Below are 22,504 nucleotides of genomic sequence, written 5' to 3'. Positions count from 1 at the left end.
GTGGATTTATGGCAGTTGCCAATGTTCCAGAATTTTTATTGTGAATTTTTTACGGTAGGTATGCACTTTTTTCGTTAGTAACGTACTGGGATTTTTGTTTGTTGGGTAAGTAGGACTGTTTATACAGTTCACAACTGGGCATTTTGGAATTAATGGTTTGTATATCTTCGGTTGACCTCATAGTGTTCATGTTCTTGGGTTCATGATGATATTTCTTTTCATTACCTGTTAGTGTACAGGGTTTCCAGGTTAAACATATAATAATACCAAATGTAATAAGTTGAGAAGTAATTGAGGTATTTATTGGCGATATATTTCTGCAAGAATGGTAACCCAAAATGTTTTCTTACAGACCTAATACAGTTCGATATAAGCAATATAAGTATCGCGACAGACACCTAATCTGTATCCCACTTCTGTGCAGCACTTGAGAGGTGATTACCTTTCCGATGCACACAGTGGCCTGCCCCTCTCATATTTACAGCAGTCATCTTACTCTTAGTAATTCGATTTGGGAGGTAGAGCCGTGAATGGTCATTACAATACCAGTATTGAGAACTCGCAAGATATGAATGTTTTCCTCACTAATTACATGCGGTGAAGATTTGCTATTCCCTCCCGCGCGGCGTCTCTCGTCGCCTCGGTGGTCCGGAAAGACAGGAGGGTTCTGCTGGCTGATCAGGAAAAGGTTATACCGGCTGGTGTGAGGGACTGGCTGGATGGTGTGGATGCTACCCCAACGCCGACATTGACAAACCAGAGGGACGACACGCCCACGATGGGTTCTGAGGGAGCGCCTGGAGTGAGATATTGAGTTCCTTCGCGGAAATTCGGTAAATACACCTTCTGCTGAGGTACAAATGAGTTGTGGAAACGACATGAGTTCCCAGGCAGCTTTCACGGGCAAATACCCGCTTTTTCTGTAAAAGATTACTTACGATTGGCTTGCTCAGGGAAAAACTCCGTGACGTAGCAAAATAGGACCAGAAATTGGCGCCAAGTATCTCCATTGGTGTTGCAGAAGTGCTTCGGCAATAGAGTGGAATTTCCTACAGGTTATCAAGTTGCTGATTGGCAAATTTAACCACGGCCACTGTGGGGGGGGGGGGGGGGGGGTGGTAATGCACTGGGTTCGGCTGGTACTGGTGGTCTGTGAGGGAGTCTAGTCTCGCCTTTCGGTGTGGATAGGTAACAAGACTGAGCACTCGCTGTTCTTTACAGTCTGCCTTCCGTTGGCTGTCTAATATACTTTTCTTTAATAGTACTTGTTTGACGAAGCTGCTGAAGTTTCGCCTTCAACGTAAATTTCCGAGTACAGTTGGCAATTGAGCGTTCTGCGTACAAACGGCCTACGTTGTCCGTCTTGAGCAGTTTTGGCTAACGTTGACTGTATCGTAGTTACTGTGTGACTTCTCTTGTTAAAATCAATCACTGTACCGTCAGTGATAGTGTGGCGAGCATTCTTCCTCCCCTACAGAGGCGCATTTGAACTGCTAGAAAGTCTTTAGTCTGGGAACAGCCAGGCTATAATAATTAGGATCGGGCTGTACTCGCAACATTATCATCACCACGACGGGACGTCGAAGCAGCCAGCCATCGCCGCCGGTACGCCAGATCGTGTTCTTGCAGTAAAGATGACAGCCTGGTAATGTATGTCCGCAGCACCGGAAGAGTAGGGAATTTTGCTACGTTATAATCAGAGCACAGCAGATCGCGCCTGTTTGCGTTCTTTCTATCTTAGTTCTGTCTTTGGTTTTCATTGTATGAGTTCTCACTATTGTTGCAGCGCAATTAATGTCGGATTTACTGGGTGTCTTTCTTAAGATTTGAGTTGCAAGTAACTGGCTCCACATACCACTTAGTCATAAATGTCACAAGCTAGTTTATGGACAACTTCACCTTCACAGCAATTATATGTAGATCAAATGACATATTGTAAATGTTTCATGTGTTTTCTATTTCGAATTTAGTCAGAATAAATCCAATTCTTATCTTGAACAGATATTTCATTCTGTAGTTAGGTAGAGCAACCCTTTCATCTGTCACGGCATTAATTAAACTTTCCACTGTCAATTTAATTTTTGTCAAATTAAATTATTGCAGGTACCGAACTCTTCTCTACTCTACTTGCAGGGTGGATTACAATCAGTTCGCTTCTTTTTTAATCCATGTGCAACAGCAAAAAGTCGGTGTTAGGAAAGGGGGGCTTAGGGCATCATTTCCATATGCAAATTCTAGCTGAATTTAGTGCTAAACACACTGCTAGCCACGGCACCTCGCATATAATGGCGACCCTTAGCCTCGAATATTTCCTGTGAATCGCTGACAAGCAAGCAGTATTCTCAGTAGGAACATTCAAATTTTTTTTCTACTTAATCTTTTTAATGATTAATACCCAAGTTCTTTTTGTGCTAGTTCCGCGATTAGTTTTAAGTAGCGGCGCATGATTATAGGTTTTGTTTTCAGTGTATATGTTTTGTTTTGTTTAATTGATTTTTGTGGTTCTTTGATGTGGTGTCCGTACCATATCACACCTTGTCGGGTTTGTGTGCGGTTTCTGTACCACAACATGTCGTGCATGTGACCACAGCGTTGGAACGGCGTTGCTGAAGTTTCATGTCTGTATGTAAAGTATACATATAGGGAGTAGATTTTTTTATTGTGCTTATTAGACATCATTAGTAGTAGTAGGTACGACGATACTGCAGAATTGTTGTCTTTATTTTAGATAAATTTGTTTTCGTGAATGATCACGAGAAGTAAGGCACGACTATTAGCGAGAAATGGTAAATCAAAAGAAGGCAACATAATGGATAAGGGGCAGGTTCATAACGGGGATAGGTTCGGACATGAGATGGGCACATTTTCAGCAGGACAGGGCGACAGGATCGTTGATGAGGAATGTGATTTGGACGCGATCTTAGAGCCACGTCGCGGCCCTGATTATGATAGTGAGGTGGAGGATGAAACAGAGACAGGCAGACAGGTCGAGAAGGAAGCAGAAATTTATAATCAAACGAACGAGAGCAGACAGAGGCCAGCTCAGCCACGTCAGTGCTCTAGCGCCCATGTGTCCAGAGTTACATCGCCCATTGGTGACGAGGATCAAAAAGATGAATGTAACACAATACTGAGCTTCCTACGATCGATGAAAGAAGACGCTGACGATCAGAGTAAGAAGGATAGGGAAGAAGTTGACAAACAGCGTGAGAAGGATAAGGAAGATCCAGCTTCATTAATCGAAGAAGGGGTGCAGAGGAACACTCAGGCAGTAATTTCGCATATAGGGGAAATTCGTGAGGAGTTACTAACAATAAAGAGAACATGTGGAGAAGTAAAAGAAATGTCTATGGTTGCACAACAAGTAGCAAGCCTAGCCAAAACGGCAGTAGCAGGTGAAATGTAAATCGCGGAGCCAACTCCTAAACTCGCAGGGCGCTTGCGACGTACAACACAAGCCCACTCAATATCCCTAGTGTTCTTAAAAACTGAAGGTAATATCACGGTTAGGAACACCATGAAACGAATGGAAGAAGTAGAGAATCGGATAGCAAAACTAGAGCGAAACGAGCACTGCACGTTCGGATACAAATGGTGTACACCGAATTGTGTCTCCGAGGGAAATCCCGCTGTGCTCTAGCCCAGTGACAGAGTGCGGGACTAATAATGCATACGCAGAAACAGCGAGTAATACCTCCAATAATTGCAGCCCACTTAGGAAAGTGAATGCTCAGTGCCACTTCCACTGTGATACAGAGGTAGCACATCTCAGTTATCAGCAAGATAGATCAGGACACTCAGCAGACGTGCGAGTATCGGGAACGACTGACAACACCAATGCGAGGATCGAAAAGGATTTTGATCACAATCACTTCCTGTCGATACTACAATTCCAGAAGTTCAAAGATAATGGAGGGCGATGCATCCAAAAAGCTGGGTGATGCAGTTATCAAATTCATTACCGTCATCATGGGCAACCCAGGCAAAATTAGAATTAATGTGTGGACACATCGAAGGCGAAGCCGCGGAAAAGATGCGGCGTGTGGCAGCGACGTGTTGGTCTTACAGGAATTTGTTGGTGCGTTCCTGCGGACCAACTAGCCAAAGGAAACGTAACACAGGATTAAAGAGGAAATAATATTTTGTCCTGAACTGTAAGGTCCAGGCAAAGGAGCGTAACCAAATTTTTTGATGATTTTCTCAAGAAGAATCAATTTTTAGATAGTCCATGTAGCAAGAGAGAAATCATCAAATTTTGTCTTTCCAAATTACCATTAGGTACCAACAGACAAAACTCGGGAAGTGTGAATCTGAGATAGAGGCATTCAAGAGTCTATTCCGTGAACACGAAGTAGTCTTTGACAAACAAGACGCAAAGAACATGAAGAAGGGGCATAGTAATAAATACCAAGGACCTGCAAGGGAAAGCGACCACAGATCGCATAATCGCACTGGTCATTTAGTAAACCAGGGTTGCGGAAATCATGGTTACGCTAATAAAGGTTATGGAAACCAGAGACACGGAAACCAGAACGTCAGAGAACAGGTTCATGCTACACAAGGAATCTGGGAGAGGAGGAATAACGAACGGTAAAGCGACCGTAATTGGAAAGAGTGAAACCAAGGACAACAGGGGCGACAGGAGATTGAAACCAGACCTGCAAATCCTAACGCACGTCAGAGGAGGGGTCGACTAACAAGGGATTGACGCCAGACTATTCCGAATACAGGCCACCGGAATTTCGCACGTAATCTCGGACGTGGCCAACTACAGATGATAAATAACGAAGATTTATCAGAAATCCTGCTCGAAGAACATAAAACAACTCCTCGACAGGGTCGGCATCATATGATCAGAGTAGCAATAGATGAAAAGGGTATGAATGCGATCATAGACAGTGGAATAACGGCAATATCTGAGGCAGCGTACAGGAGGTGCTGTCAGGAGGTTGACTGGCCTGTTCTATCGGTTAAGAAAACAAAAATAAAAGGGGCATTAGCGGGTAAGTGTACGGAGGTCACCCAACAAACAAGACTGGAATTCTCCTGCCAAGGACACAAAACAGAGACTAACTTCTGGATCGTGACAAATCTGGCGATCGACATGATAGTAGGGACGGACTTCCTAAATGAGCATGAAGCGATAGTTGGTCTAGGACGAGGTGAAGTGGTTTTGAGGAAAGGAATCCTGTCCACATTAAGTTCGAGAACCAGCTGATCCCGGCTCAACTGCCGTGTAACTGTGTACGGATAAAGTATGCATGTCAGAACGGCAAGAAGGAAGAACAGATAGACGATGCGAGTAGGGGAGAGGACACTCATTCGCAAAAAATTAATACCATAACAGAACCCAAAACAGCCAGACCGGAAAGATTAGAGGTACTCTTACAAAACTTCCGTGGAATATCAATCTTCTCATCGGTGGATCTAAAATCGAGTTTCTGGCAAACTGAGCTCCACCCAAATTGCAGATAGTACACAGCCTTTTTAGCATTTGGAAGATGTTACGGTTTCGTCGTCTACCATTTGGTTTGAACATTTCGTCTGCCGAATTCATTCGGGGGCTGGACGGCATACTAAGCGATAATTTAAAACATCATGTCACCAGCTACGTGAAAAAATTGAGGTACCTTTTGTATGGTCGTAAAACGAGGGTCTGCACAGACCACAGTGCACTCGAGTTCCTGATCACTTCAAAGCTTAATCACAGGCGGGTCAGTAGGTGGGAATCATATCTGCAGCAGTACAACTTTTCGATAGAATATATCCACAGCAGTCAGAACATCAGTGCAAACGCCTTATCATGGTCACCGGTCGGATTTGACCATAACATGAAAGAAGATCTGGAGGAAAATCACTACTGCCTTTTCTACATAAAAAAGTAGCCTTTGAAAACTTTATTACTTATAGTATGCAGGACATCAAGAAGGAGCAAGACAAGGACCCTGCCCTAGTGTTCTTGAAACAGAAATGGAAAGACAGAAGACACGCCACCGTCTGGCAGTTCTACCTCTTGCGGGAAGGTATAATCTTCCACAGAAATATTGTTAATGACACTGAATGGGGGGTATGCATCCCTGAACACCTAATAAACAAGATTATATGGCATGCTCACCTCAGCTACGGACACTTCGGACCACGCAAATGCTATCTCAAGCTAAGGGCCAGGTGTTACTTTCGAAACATGGAGTATCGAATTCGGAGGGTACTATCGGTGTGTAAAGACTGCCAAAACGCTAAGCACACCATTATGAGCTTGCAGGCACCATTATACCCAATCGTACAGACCAAATTAAGACAATTAGCGGCAACGGATTTGATGGGACATTTGCTAAGAGCAAGAAGAGGATATACTTACGTATTAGTTTTTGTCGAACTAACGTCCAAATACGTTACCTTTAGGGCACTGAAGAGGGCGACAGGACGAACTGTATCAGGAGCCCTAATCCGGGACTTCCTACCACAGGTTGGTCATGTGAGTAGAATAATTTCTGATAACGGGCCACAGTTTAAGTCAAAAACATGGAAGGAGACGTTGCGACGATGTAAAATTAATTCTATTTTTATATCATCACACCATCCGAGTTCGAATGCTGCAGAACGGGTTATTAAGGAACTCGGAAACTTGTGCCGGTTGTACTGTAACAAACAGCACACGACATGGGACGTTTCCCTTAAAGACTTCCAGGAGGTGATCAGTGAGGCACCCCATGGGGCAACAAAATTTGCGCCCATTACAGAACTGAAAATCAGGATTCCTAAGTACTTGATAACCGAGCTCGCAAACTTCCCACCAAAGGCGCGGACGCAGCGCCGAGCCGTAGTGGATTTGGCTCTCAAAAGGGTACAGGCTGCAGCAGAGGTCAGGAAGAGACGTGCCGACAGTGGGGCTCGTGTACGACACTTCCTAGTTGGACAAAGGGTGCTCATGAAATCTTTACGACTCTCGAACAAACAAAAAATCAAATACCAACAATTCTATTCTGTTTACAACGGCCCGTACCGTATAAGGAGAGCAGCCTACCACAACGCTTATGAATTGGAGACGCTGAAAGGAAAGAAGTCCATAGGACCCCACCACATCTCTCACATAAAAGAGTCCATCGACTAATAGTAGTTTAAGTGGTGTACATAGTAGAATAGGCAAATATATGAACTTTTCTTCGGGTAACAATAATCATTGCATTAAAAGATTAAGATTGATAAAGTTTCGAGATTTACATGTTTAATGATCAATCACAACTCCCTTTGCTGCCTCAACCCTTTGCATCGTGTTGCCTACCTGAATGCCTATGTGGTGCCCAGAATGGTTTATAATCCGCAGGTTCTATCGATATCGATTACGAGAGGACTTTGTATTCAAGCGGCATTCGGTTATTTTCTGACGGTTGAGTCCAACTGCACAATACGCAGGACACACTTACTTGCCCCCAGCATGCAGGAGGGCTTGGTCCTACGAACGTACGCTATCTAGCAGTGGCACTTCACGTGGCCACGATGTAAAAATAATGACGCAGTCTCGAGGTCTCCATTGCGCACCATTTATTTGCCTCCCTGTATCAGTGTCCCTCATCCTCCCGGTCCTGATCGATATCATCATGCCCGCATTTGCACACATCGCAGCGTTCATTGGAAGTCAGCTATGTTCGGGCCGAACTCCCATGAACGCACCGGCCCTCGGCAAAGGATTTCTTTCGTTTTCCTGCGTAAAGTCGCCTGTAACGCAGTAGAACGCTAGTTCCCATCGTTACAGTGGACTGTGATTGAGTGGCACATTCATCACAGTTCCTTTCCGACGCATATCAAAGCGACTATTTCATTTTTGAAATCTGGATTAATATAATTATGAAGTGTTCTTTCCAATCTTGTTATTCCAATGTCCTTAGGTAATATGGTACAAAACGTTCTTCTTAATCTTTTATATGGATAATTTAAAAGAACTGTAATATGGTTAGCAAATTTTTTGTTTTCTCCAGGACCTGTTATTTAAGAAATAAATTGATTGTGTATTTTTACTTTAGAAATAAAATGAATGCAAGTTAAACAATCTTTTCCAACTCAATTATAGTTGGTCACTGTTACATTATCATCTTCTTTACATTCTTCTTGTTTTCGATAAGTAAAATTATTTGTTAAATATTCACACTTTTTTGTTTACTGAAAATTCCTGCAAATCTCTTGTTGTGTCTAATCGAACAAATTATAGTATTCCTGTTTGGTTACTCTAAAATTGCTGTAAAATCCCTTAAAAATGTATCTAATTCAACATCAGCTAATTCTATCTCATAAGGAAGAACAACAAGATTTTCATATTTTTTTCATAATTTTTTTCGTCTTTGTTAATAATTTGTTTAGTAACTTTAATTGTTTGCGTATTGAATCTAATAACTACTTAATTTTGATGTAGCATCATGTCCTGCTATATTACATTTAGGAAATGGTGATCTTAATAAACTGCTGTTACTATCACATGCTAATTTTTTACAAGACATTTATTATTTCTCATTACTACTTTGCAACATATACAATCTGTTATTTTTATGATCATATATTGTCACAAAGTAGTTCTATAATTGGTTTAAATCCTTCTAGTTTTTCTCCTTTTTGTATGGATAATATTGCCACTATTTGTAATAAGGTTATTATTATTCAAATTTTCTGTGAGTAACAATAATCCAAAACTCTCATTAGTTGTTTTTACTTTATTTCCAAAAAGTTCTCTAATAGAACATTTCTTTTTATTAGTAGTAGTCACTTTATTTTCAACTTCCATTTATAAAGAAAAAAATTACATTTATTTAAAAAAGTGGTAGAATTTAAAAAGGCAAAACTTATGAAAAATAAAATAGGCTAAAAATAGCACTAAAAGTATAAAAAAGAGCAAGTAGCTGAAACTGGATAGCTGAAAGCAAAGTCCCCCATTTTACCTATTTGATTCGCAACAAAGAACACTTACTGAAAATTTCTAAGATTTGGAAATTTGTGGTAAGGTCATATGGGACCAAACTGCTAAAGTCATCAGTCTCTAAGCCTACACACTCTTAATCTAACTTAAACTAACTTACACTATGGACTACACACACACACATGCCTGAGGTAGGACCGAACCTCTGATGGAGGGAGCCACACAGAATGTGACAAGGTGCCTCAGGCCACTCGGCTACAGTGTGTGGCAAAAATTTCTAACTACATACATGAATGAAACATAAGAAAAAAATATAGAAGTATTAACTTCATGTTTGCATTTCCTTTTGAATTATTTTCAGAAACATATAGGAATAAAGTTTGAAAAATTTAGGTTTTAAAAAGTAAAATGTTTGACAAACATTTTAATTTTCCTCACTCATGCATCCTTATTGCGCTTCTTTTTGCGAGGGCTTCGTAAGTGGGTGTCGTTGTTCATGGTTCTGGGACTCGTACAGAATGCAGTTCTTCAGCTCTTCTGCTGTGTTCGTCACGTAGTCGCAGCGCTGGTCCCATCACCCGGTGTAAACGTCGTAGCCTCGTAACTTACCAGCGTGCATGTGGCGGAATTTGTCTATAAAACGTCTTCATAAAGTTTAAAAGAGCTATCCATCCGAAAATCGTTTTGCTCGTCGAGCAGTTTGTCTCGCTCCTTTGGAACTTAACCCAGGATATTCATACAAAGGTTACTGATCACGTATTTCATACGACAATTTCTCTTGCAGGGCAAAAAGTAGTCACAGAAACCTATACTACTACTTAGAAAACGAAAATTTTACCTCCGGATCGAACACCACTGCGGAACCGTGCGTGCATTACATATCTCAGCTGCGCAGGAGGCTCTCACTGGGACAGCAGAGAAAGTGACTGTTCCTTAAGTTCAGTAAATGTTTGAATTAATGTCAGTCAAATAACATCAAACTTAGGATTAATGTTGTCTTAAAGACAATTTCCTGCCAGTTTAATTGCAGCCAACCAATCCTCCTTCTAATCGCTACAGAAGTAGCAACAGTTAAGAGATTTAGGTAACGTTATTTCAAATTTCTACTTATCAAACATATGTTTGTTAAATTTAAATCAACTCATACTCTCACCATTACAGCAGTGAATTATGATTTGGTGGCCAGTACACCTGAGCTATATTACATGAAATCACATGATGGTCGACACGTATAGACGCTGATTGTAGTTTCTAGACCACGTGTAATTTCAGGATAAGGAAGATTATTCTTGCAAAATTTTACATTTATCGTTGTTATCTATTGCTATTATGACCAACGAATACTTGCCGCTGTTCCTCTGCCCGTGTCATTCAGTTCAAAGTCTTTTTTATTTAAATATAAACGAAATACTCTCTGAAAGCTCAAACTTGCTCTCAAACTAGTTTAATACTGCTCGCTTAAACACAGTTGGCTGCAAGCAGAAATAAGAGGAAGAACAAGATTGTGTCATAAAGGTTTCCTTGGTTTCTTGATGTAATTAGGCCTTTTCTAACATTCATGGTGGTGTCTGTTTGTTCTATATCGTGTCTCCCTACCACTTTCGCGCAACGACGCTCTGAGGGTGTTATTTACGGAATTGACTAGTTTGAAACTGGGACCTGTTGCTGGTAAGGAGACGCCAGACCACACATGACATGTAGAATTCAGAAGAGTTCAGTGAGACTAGCGATGATATAACCAAATACTTAATGATTTCAGCGTCACCTCCACTGCACTCCATGTAAAAAAATCTTAATACTAATTAAATTTAGTGGAAGAGGTACAAGGCATTCCTATTTTTAGTTAGCTGGTAAAATAACGTCGAAAAAGCAGTTAAGTTTACTACTCACAGAACATCGTTTATAAATTGCACTATTGATAAAAGGAAATGTTTTAATACAGGATGGTAAAAACCAACTGTGTTCAACAAAAATGTGAACGAATATTCCCTGAATGGGTTTCCAAGTTCTACAATGGATCGAAGGATGACCTATGCCATATCACATCTATAATCTAGGTTTAAATTAAGTTTCACAAAAGAGAAAACTATCAAAATGGTCTACAGTGACCCTCAATTATCTTTAATTACTTATCTAACTTGTCGTAAATTACAGTGGCTGATGTGGCTTCTCAATAACTATATAACAGAAAAATCATCGCGTTTCACATCTTTACTTCAAGTGGCAAATGTGAACACCATGAGTTTTAATTAACGTTCGACACTAGTATTACGCAAAAAAAGGGGGTGTAACAGATGAGACTTCTGCAGTTCTGAGTGAAGCCTTATGCGCTCAAAAATGCGGCATCGCGTGCGTTCATTACCTAGTCAGTGTTAGGCAGCGTCAGGGCGGCAGCGGGCAGCACAGCTCCGCTCACCTCGCCATCTCGGAAGCAAATCCCTCCTCACTTCTCCTTACTACCATTTACCGAAGTTGGTTTAAAAAAAAACTATCTGGCTGTGTTTTCATCTGACCAATCAGGGTCTCAATGTTAACCTTAAGCTCCGCCTACAAAAATTCTGTCTATCCAATGAGAAACGTTATACTTTTCGTGGTGGGGCAATGTTTTTAAAGTTTGCAACGTAACAGAGAAGCGAAAAAGTCTCACGCTAAACCTTGCGGGTGGTGTGGCCCTTTTTGTGTTGTCGTAAGATCTATACTGTTTTTCTGGAGGGCTCTAGCTTTTAACAAGGGCTGGGGGGTGGACATTGACGTAACAGAGACACAAAAAAGTCTCACGCTAAAACGTGTGGATGGTGTGGTCTTAGCGGTAGGCTGGCTACGTGGGTGTCCAGTCCGTCCCTCATCGTAAGGCCTTCTAGCTTAACACGGTTCTGCTCTCGGCTTCTGTTCTCGTTTCTCCCCTTGGAACTGCGTCTGTCCCACGGTTGTGTTAGTCTGTGGTATTCCATTTGCTCACTCGTTACTCGTATTACTTTGGTTAATTTAATGTCACGATTTATTCGGAGCTATGTGACATACTGCTGGATTTGCTTATCATGTCAGGGTTTTCATGGAAGGTGTTGGATTTGCCTGACGCCTTACAATTTCAATGTGATTTAGCGTGCCTGATACGATTAGAGTTATGTGCATGCAGATAACTGTAATGGTGGTATCACAGTTGAATGTAATGTTTGTTTAAAATATTGGTGTACAGAGAGGGACACGCATACAAAATCTTTGCAAGGTAGAAATTAATTGTACGAACAGAATTGAAAAGAACTCCCGTATAAAAGAACAATTTTTGTCAAAATCGTTGCGAATGTTGTTTAGAAAGGTAAGTAGTCCTTAACAGAATGTGGTGTACTACTGGTAATGCGTTTATTTCTAGATTGGAGAAATAGCGTGCTATTAGGTGATTCATAACATCTGGTCATCATATAAGTACATTTCCTTGCTAATTTCATCAGGTGTTAGATAGATCCTTACTTCACCAGCACATAATTTCTACTCTTAAATATTTACGTAATTACAGACTACTGAAAGCAGTTTTCACGGTTCGCTACCAGTCTCCACTAATTCTTTCTTGATATGCGAAACAATAAATACTAGTCATATAAAGTCGTCTTTCTTTATATTGTTATGATCAGAGAGCAAAACAGAACGTAAGGTACATAAGGTGCTATTAGGTGATTCATAACATCTGGTCATCATATAAGTACAAGTACATTTCATTGCTAATTTCATCAGGTGTTAGATAGATCCTTACCTCACCAGCACATAATTTCTACTCTTAAATATTTACCTAATTACAAACTACTGAAAGCAGTTTTCACGGTTCGCTACCAGTCTCCACTAATTCTTCCTTGATATTCGAAACAATAAATACTAGTCATATAAAGTCGTCTTTCTTTATATTCTTATCATCAGAGAGCAAAACAGAACGTAAGTCACATAAGGTAATTTGTAGAAGAATCAAAATGTTGTTGTTACCACAAGCAGGTTATCCTCGCAAGCGCAAAATTCTGGTTGTCGGTGGTAAAACCTGTTCCAGTTATACGTATCCCCCGAAACGATTAACGTTGTACTTGTTTGGTGCTTACAATAACGTTCATGGTAGCTTAATAGGTAAAAATTTTTATTCTATAGGTAACTGTGTTTCTGGCCGTGTAAAATACGTGTCTTATTATTTGGCCATTTGCAAATTCAGTGTGAACCCCAATTGACGGTTTGTTACACTTCTGTATTGCATGCAAGAAGAAAGCCTTGGTAAACGTGAATTCTTGGCGAATGGTCATAAAATTGAAACTTCCTGGCAGATTAAAACTGTGTGCCAGACCGAGACTCCAACTCGGGACCTTTGCTTTTCGTGGGCAAGCGCTCTACAAACCCGCCAAGAAGTTTCATATCAGCGCACACTCCGCTGCAGAATGAAAATCTTATTCTGGAAACATCCCCAAGGCTGTGGCTAAGCCATGTCTCCGCAATATCCTTTCTTTCAGGAGTGCTAGTTCTGCGAGGTTCTCAGGAGAGCTTCTGTGAAGTCTGGAATGTAGGAGACGAGGTACTGGCAGAAGTAAAGCTCTGAGGACGAGGTTTGAGTCGTGCTTGCGTAGCTTAGTTGGTAGTGCACGTCCTCGCGAAAGGCAAAGGTCTCGAGTCTCGGTCCGGCACACAGTTTTAATCTGCCAGGAAGTTTCATATCAGCGCACACTCCTCTGCAGAGTGAAAATCTCATTCTGGAGTCATAAAATTATTTCTATACAGCTAAGTGATGTACGTTGTGCAACAACGTCTCAGCACTTTGTAATTTAGAAGACTGCCATAAGGCTTAAAATACATTACAAGAACACAGGTTTGCTAAATTCTTTTTGCATATTATGTTTAGAGTTGCTAGTGTGTGGAATTATTACACAGTTAGAGCACGCTCTAGAAACCTCGTACCGAACTTCTGTGAAAACGCCATCCATAAGGTAAAACTGGTATGGCAGTTCAGCCGGAAGGCAGAATAATTCTTTTTCTTCTTCTTCTTCTTCTTCTGCTGTTACGGTATCGTTAGGCCACTACAATCTTTTTTTCTGATCACCTTGTCCAGTAAGTTTTCTTTCCGTATTGCCCAGTATCTTTTCATTCGTTCTCATCTTTTTTGTCGTTTCCACTTGTAAAAACCTTTTTTACGGTGTGACTTTCGTCTACTTTTGGTTTAAATCTTATTTTTATCTTGTTCAGTTTCGTTAAATTTTCCATTTTAAGTTGAAAATCGTTCAGGGTTAGTTCGACCTCTTTATTTCCATCCTGATTGCCTTTATCCATCCTACTTGCTGCCTCATATTCCAAAGTTTCTCTATAATTTTCTTGTTAATTTGGTTTCTGGTGTCCTCAGACGTGACCAGAAATGAAATCTTTTTTTTTTCCGTATAGAATCTCTTATGATCTCCAGTTCGCTGCACACCACTTCATTTGGCACTGTCCACCATTGTCCATCTTTTTGATATTTCTCTTTTCTACATGTACATTATCATCCACATAACTACTATGCAATTCACACTTAAGTGACTGGCAGAGGGTTCTTCGAACCACCTTCAGACTATTTCCCTACCTTTCTAGTGTCTAACAGCGCGTGGGAAAAATGAACACTTAAATCTTTCCGTATGAGCTCTGATTTCCCTTATTTTGTTATGACGATCATTTCTCCCTAGGTAATTCGGCGACAGTAAAATGTTTTCACGTTCAGAGGAGAAAGGTTTTAATGATTGCCATGCCAGCTTGCTTATCATATCCGTGATACTCTTTCCTCTGTTTTGCAGTAGTATAAAACTAGCTGCCCTTCATTGATGTTTTTCGATGTCCTCTGTCGATCCTATGTGGTAAGGGTCCCATACAGCGCAGCAGTACTTTAGTAGATGATGAACGAGCATAATGTAGGCAGTCTATTTAGTAGACCAGTTGCATCTTCAAAGCACTCTGCCATTAAAACGTAGTCCTTTGTTTCCTTCCCCAAAACATTACCTATGTGAGCGTTACAATTTACGTTGTTCGTAATTGTAATTCCTTGGTAGTCAGACAAAATGACATCCTTTAGCCGGCCGCTGTGACCGAACGGTTCTAGGCGCTTCAGTCCGGAGCTGCGATGCTGCTACGGTCGCAGGTTCGAATCCTGCCTCGGGCACGGATGTGTGTGATGTCCTTAGGTTAGTTAGGTTTAAGTAATTCTAAGTTGTAGGGGATTGATGACCTCAGATGTTAAGTCCCATAGTGGTTAGACACATTTGACACCCTTTAAATTTGTGGGATTTATCGTGAACTGTGATTCAAAGAATTTACTCTTGTATTCAAGTAGATGACCTCGCACTTTCCTTTATTGAGATGAAAATTGCCACTTTGTGCACCATTTAGAATTGGCTTTTGATGTTCTGATGATTTTACTATACGGTAAATGACAACATCGTTTGCGGACAATATAAGGGGACTGCTCAGATTGTCTCCTAAATCGTTTACGTAGATTAGAAACAGCAGAGTGCCTACAGCACTTCCTTGGGGAAAGCCGGATATGACTTCTGTTTTACTCTATGATTTTCTGTTGTTCACGACGAATTGTGACCGTTCTGACAGGAAATCATGAAACTAGTCTCATAACTGTAACGATACTCCATGGGCACTTAATTTGATTAGAAGTCTCCTGTGAGGAACGGTGTCAAAAGTCTTGTAGATATCTAGAAATATGGACTCATTCTGCGACTCCCTCGAGATAGCTCTCATTACTTCGTGTGAATAAAAAGCTGGTATTGTTTCGTAAGAATATTTTCTGAATTCGTGCTGACTCTGTATTAACAGATCGTTACCTTCGAGGTAATTTATAATACTCGAATACAATTTATATTCAAAAATTCTACTGCAAATAGACGTTAGTGGAAATATGAGTCTGTAATTCAGCGGATTACTCCTGTTCCCTTTGTTGGACGTGACCCGTGCAACTTTCAAGTCTTTTGGTACGCATCTTTCGTCAGGCAGGCAGTCGTATACGATTCCTAAGTATGGTGCCATTATATCTGGATAATCTGAAAGGGACCTTATTGATATGATATTTCGACCGGAAGACTTAGCTTTATTAAGCGCTTTAAGCTGATTAGCTACACCGAGAATATCTACTTCTAAGTTACTTATGTTGGCAGTTGCTTCCGATTCGATTTCTTTGATGATTTCGAGGAACTGTTCAATAACTCCGCTTCAGTGGTGCTGATAACGATAATGATTGTGTCATGACACTGGTCTACTTTACGTACGGCCAGACCTGTCAGATTTGGAGACAAAGTTTTGTTGTAGAAGCAATTAAAAGCATCTCGCATTGAAGTCCACGTTAAGTTCCTCGTTTTAGTACATCACCAATCTTGGAGATTTTGTGTTCTTTTAAATTTGGCATGATTTTTTCATTGCTTCTGCGACAATGTTCTGATCCGCTTTGTGTACCATGAGGGATCAGTACCATCTCTTATTAATTTATTCTGTAGAAATCTCTTAATCGCTTCATATAATATTTATCTGAATTTAAGCCACATCTGGTCTACACTTACATAGTTGGGAAGGAGTGGATGGTGTCTCTTAGAAAGGTGTCAAGCGATTTTTATCCGCTTTTTAAAAAATATTATTTTGCGTCTACTTGAGGTGTAGTTGGATGTTGCGGTGGTAAGTCTACTAACAACGTCCTTGTGGTCACTAATCCCTGCGTCCGTCATGATGTTCTCTATTTGCGCAGGATTATTTTTTGCTAAGAGGTCAAATATGTTTTCACAGCCACTTACACTCCAAGATAGCTCCTCAACTAATTGCTCAAAATACTTTTCGGAGAAAGCATTTAGTACAGTTTCTGATAATGTTTCATACCTACCACCGTTTTGAATATGTATTTTATACAACTATAATTGTGTGAGTGGAGTATACCTATTTGTGATGAAAGTGAAGTTTTCTTTGAACTACTCAGCAGCTGAATCATCTGAGTTGTGTGATGGGGAAAGGAACAAGTAATTAATTTATTCTGGTTGTCAGGTATAGCCTCTACCCACAACAACTCACAGAAACCATCTACTTCAATTTCGATACAAGATAAGCTTCTTCTACCGGCAACAATAACGCCGCTACCAATTTTATTTAATCTATCCTTTCTGAACACAGTTGGGTCCTTCGTAAAATTTTCTGCTGAATTTATCTCCAGCCTTAGCCAGCTGTCGATACCTATAACGATTTTAACTTCAAAGCTTTATATTATCCCTTGGATCTGTTGTGCTTTCCCAACGCAATTACGACAATATACAATTACAATATTGTTTGTTGCTATGGTTGCTATGTGTAGCCTCTCCCTGTGCTCATCGTGCATCCTTTGAAACTGAAGCCCTTCCTGCAATTTCTCAAAACCCTCTAAAATAAAAAGAAAAAACTGCCCAGACCATTCCACACAGATCCTGCTCATGTAGCCGCCTCCTGCGTGTAGTGGACACCCGACCTATTAAGTGGAACCAGAAACCCACCACCCTAAGGCGCAAGGCAAAGAAATGTCCTCCTGCTTTCCCAAGATTCTGACAATCATCCAGAGAGGCGACTACCAAATTGCTAAAGACCTTTTGTAGATTGAGGTGCATAATGATATTTTTCCCTTACTGCTGTTATTGTAACCACAACATCTTTGATCTTATCACGGAAAACTTACATTTTTTGTTTATTTAACGTTGTCACTGTGCCTCTGAGTGATGCCTACGTAGAGTCCAGAGTTGGCCTACGATGCCTACGGAGCCTAAGCCTCGGAGACGACGGACGAAGACTGCAGCTTGTAGACTTGGCGGTAACTGCAGACTGTACATGACTCGGCGCACTGAAGAGAACTGTCCACTGTAGCTCAGTGCTCCGCCATTTAACGAGGCAATCGCTATCCACACACGTGATGCCCTTGGTATGGCAGCTGCGACTCCTAGCGTACCTCGGTATTCTTCGTCCTACCACCCCACACAGCTGCTGCACTGCGAGTGTTCCGACTGCGGGTTATCGATTGTGGTGCGATAGTCTCCGGAGTCGTGACTACGGTTACCACAATAGTTGTTCCTTGCCATTGTCTTCTAAGGCTTAGGAGCCGCGGCCATTCAGCATATTTACTGATTCACTGGCTGCGTAATAGTGTATGTAGTTAGTACGTTCATCTGCTTTAAACTGCTGCTTGTCTTCTAGGTTTTTTCCTTGAGTGCTCCTAGCTTATAAATTAAAAGCTCGTTGAAGATTACTTTCGTCCGCTCGGTAAAGGTAGAACTTTCTGCTCATATTAAAACTGTGACTAACTACAATTCTACTGCGTCCTCTTTCTTCCAATCACAGACATCGCTTTTACCATTTATTAGGATATGTTATTCCAGATTTGAGTCCTGGTCTGGTGTACAGCTTTAACTCCATTGCACTGCAGTGTACACTCTGCTGCACAGTATAATGATTATCCTCCATTTCAGAAATGGGTTTCATTTGAGTGTAACAGTCCTAGCGCTGGTGCCCGTCGTCTGTAGAGTCGAGTTTCTAAGGGGGAAGTCGTGGCGTCCGACGTATGCCGCGTCGGGAGTTGTGATTTTAAAGTGTGTCGTCACTGTCTAAATATTTCATAACTACATGGGAAAGAAAATAGAAACCTTTTGTCGTACAGTTGCCTAGACTATTCGCTGGTAAATGTGTCTGTCCTTCACGTGAGAGAGGGCGATATTGCTCTATGTGAAGAGTGGAGATCAGTGGGAGAAAGCTTCAAGCCAACTCTGATACATAAACCATGAATACACCAAATATACGGAGTGTAATTATTGCAAGTATGGAGAAATTAAAAGATCGCACCTCTAGAACCCCACACACTGGAGATGCAAATAAATCTCGGAGACGACCTGTGCAACTATATATTTCCCAATTATCTGGGACACATATACCATGAAGATAAACAAACGTAGACTGTATCGAAGGGGCTCAGTTAGATGCGAAAATGAAGAAATGAGGCAGGCTAGGAGAAAACATGAGTGGGACCTATTGAGTATGTGACTAGCCTCTGACGAGAATACCATTGACAAAATGCCCTCAACATCTATATTTTTGTGCACCGTCATCATCGATACAAAATTTTGGGAAGACTCTTTACAAATACTTTCAATAATTTTTCCTCAAATCACATTTTTATGTCTTCTGGTTTATTACATTGTTATTCGTTGCATTGTAAAAAAATTAATTTTGCTTTATAATGGCATCCCTTATGGCTAAATATGTAATCACATATCACCTTTCAGTCACTATCGTGGTGGCCGAGCGGTTGTAGGCGCTTCAGTCCGGAACCGGTCGACTGCTACAGTCGTAGGTTCGAATTCTGCCTCGGGCGTGGATGTGTGTGATGTCCTTAGGTTAGTTACGTTTAAGTAGTTCCAAGTTCTAGAGGACTGATGACCTCAGATGTTAAGTCCCATAGTGCTCAGAGCCATTTCAACTTTTCAGTTATGTTTATCACTTGTCAGAGTCCAGATTAAATCATTGCGTCTAAAAATACGATTATACTCTGCTCTTGGTTTGAACTGTGCGATATATCATTAACAAATATCACAGTCGCACATGTAAATGTTAACCATAAAGTGGTTCAAATGGCTCTGAGTACTATGGGACTTAACTTTTGAGGTCATCAGTCCCCTAGAACTTAGAACTACTTAAACCTAACTAACCTAAGGACATCACACACACATCCATTCCCGAGGTACGATTCTAGCCTGCGACCGTAGCGGTCGCACGGTTCCAGACTGTAGCGCCTAGAACCGCTCGGCCACCCCGGCCGGCCACTGTAACCATAACATAACACAATTTATGCTTATGTCAAGACTATAGCAAGAAGTGAGAATGCTACAATACACCTTAAAGCAAACCGATCACTAAGGAAACATTAAGATCTAATCCGAACAGCTGCAGAACGCAAATTTGCTTCTCCGATTTTCCAAACGTAGGTAAAATGAGAAGGATATGAATTTCATCTCGTTATAGTAACAAGCATTCATGTTTTAGGTTTAGAAATATCACTTCGTTGATATTTCGTCCCTTAATATGTAATGCTAGCTGCCCATTTTTGCCCCCTGATGTGTTCAAACAAAGGTACAGGCTTGCATTTATGTTACTTGTCCGACATGTAGGCAAAGCAGTTAGCGTCTCTGGTACAAGAAATTACTTTTTGTCCCATGCTCGTATTTTCCAGACGCGCTTACGTTATTTCAAACTAGCCGGAAAGTCATCAGTGAGCAGCCGATGACGTATCGTCTTTACTTCGCTGCTGCGTATGGAGGGTGGGTATGTCGTCACTTTAGCATTCATAATGAGGTTCCGAGCGCGTCTGTGGCGGACGATCCTACGGGGGATATTATCGTCCGACGGAAGTCCCAGATACCTGTGTCCGTAAGCCGTTCCTCCGTGTTCCTTCTTCGAGATTATCAGGTGATGGCGTTGGGTCATTTTCAGACTAACGCACGAACTTGTTGCTTGCGTCACAGTAAGGTAATGGGTTCTGTCATCCTCTTCTTCAGACAACTTATTTTTTAGTATTTGACCTCGAATCATAGGCGTTATAAATACATAAACGGACTTTCTCAGTAACAACGTGCACATTAAAATGTTTTCAGACATTTAGTGTTCTTCCACAAATGACAGGATCTTAAAATTTGGTCTCCCTATACAACCGGAATCACACGTGAAGGCAAAGCTGAAACTAAAACTTTGTTTTTTTTAAAATAAAGACCACGTTTTTTTGAATATTATATTAACTACCGACCGACATAAACGTGCCTGTCTCAGAGAATCCGTGCGAAGACGGGAGTATTGTTTATAGCATCAAACTTTCACTCTGCAGGAGTGTGTGCGATTTGGTGAAACTTTTTTAAGATTAAAACTGTGAGCTACACGGCAGTTGCGAACCACATTTTTCCATTTCACAGCAAAGACACTTGGCAATTTTCCTTTTAATTCTACTACTCCTCGCATTGCCATCTTCTTGTTTTTCACTTATCATTAGTGCCTTATGTGGCTTAAATTCTTTGTCATCATTTTCTTCTCTATTCATACTCCTGAAAAATATAAATTTATTTACAGTTGTTCATAGTTTATGCATTAAAGCGTGAAGCAAATAATTAGTTTTATAAATAAAGGTAAACTGCTCAACAAAAGTATCTAGGACGACATCGAAACATCACTACCTTTTCTGCCTTGGCTTAATATCGTACCATTGTCGTTGGGACGACATCGAAACATCACTACCTTTTCTGCCTTGGATTAATATCGTACCATTGTCGTTAAAAAACACCTAATAGTTTCATTATAGCGTGAACTCGTCAATCGTACTTAAATGGGTTATGTTCTATTCCTTCTAGCTGATGTGTCGGTCCAACTACATGCAGCCAAGTGTAAATCTGTTTTAAATGGTTCTTTTATCAACTACTCTGGATTTGTGTCTAGTTTCTCTTAACTGGACTGCTTTATTCTAGAAGCACACAAAATTTCTCTGGGTAAAACATGTGGAGTATGAGCAACAACGGCCAGAACGTCGACTCTTTGCAGGCTTGCTCCTTACACTCCCCGCCGCACTGAAGTGCACATTCAATACCATTTTATTTAATATTCGCTGAATCGTCATTTTTATTGGACACCGTACATTAAGATACATATGTGCGTATAACTCAACTGTTCTCTTCACGTCTGTTGTGGATTTTCCTTAAAGGAATAGAATTATCGTTTGTGGTAAACACTTTTCCCTAAATAGCCAACACTCGACGTACGTGAACAGCACAGGCAGAAAAGAAAGTTATATTTCCTCTGTACATTATTTAAACCAGTATCTCACCTATGAAACATTCATCTGCCTGCCTAACATGACATACAGGATGTTTCAAAAATGACCGGTATATTTGAAACGGCAATACAAACTAAACGAGCAGCGATAGAAATACACCGTTTGTTGCAATATGCTTGGGACAACAGTACATTTTCAGGCAGACAAACTTTCAAAATTACAGTAGTTACAATTTTCAACAACAGATGGCGTTGCGGTCTGGGAAACTCTATAGTACGATATTTTCCACATATCCACCATGCGTAGCAATAATATGGCGTAGTCTCTGAATGAAATTACCCGAAACCTTTGACAACGTGTCTGGCGGAATGGCTTCACATGCAGATGAGATGTACTGCTTCAGCTGTTCAATTGTTTCTGGATTCTGGCGGTACACCTGGTCTTTCAAGTGTCCCTACAGAAAGAAGTCACAGGGGTGCATGTCTGGCGAATAGGGAGGCCAATCCACGCCGCCTCCTGTATGTTTCGGATAGCCCAAAGCAATCACACGATCATCGAAATATTCGTTCAGGAAATTAAAGACGTCGGCCGTGCGATGTTGCCGGGCACCATCTTGCATAAACCACGAGGTATTCGCAGTGTCGTCTAAGGCAGTTTGTACCGCCACAAATTCACGAAGAATGTCCAGATAGCGTGATGCAGTAATCGTTTCGGATCTGAAAAATGGGCCAATGATTCCTTTGGAAGAAATGGCGGCCCAGACCAGTACTTTTTGAGGATGCAGGGATGATGGGACT

The sequence above is a fragment of the Schistocerca gregaria genome, chromosome X, assembly GCF_023897955.1.
Source record: "Schistocerca gregaria isolate iqSchGreg1 chromosome X, iqSchGreg1.2, whole genome shotgun sequence".
Lineage (NCBI taxonomy): Eukaryota > Metazoa > Arthropoda > Insecta > Orthoptera > Acrididae > Schistocerca > Schistocerca gregaria.
The sequence above is the reverse complement of the archived record's forward strand: the minus strand, read 5'-3'. Positions refer to the sequence as shown.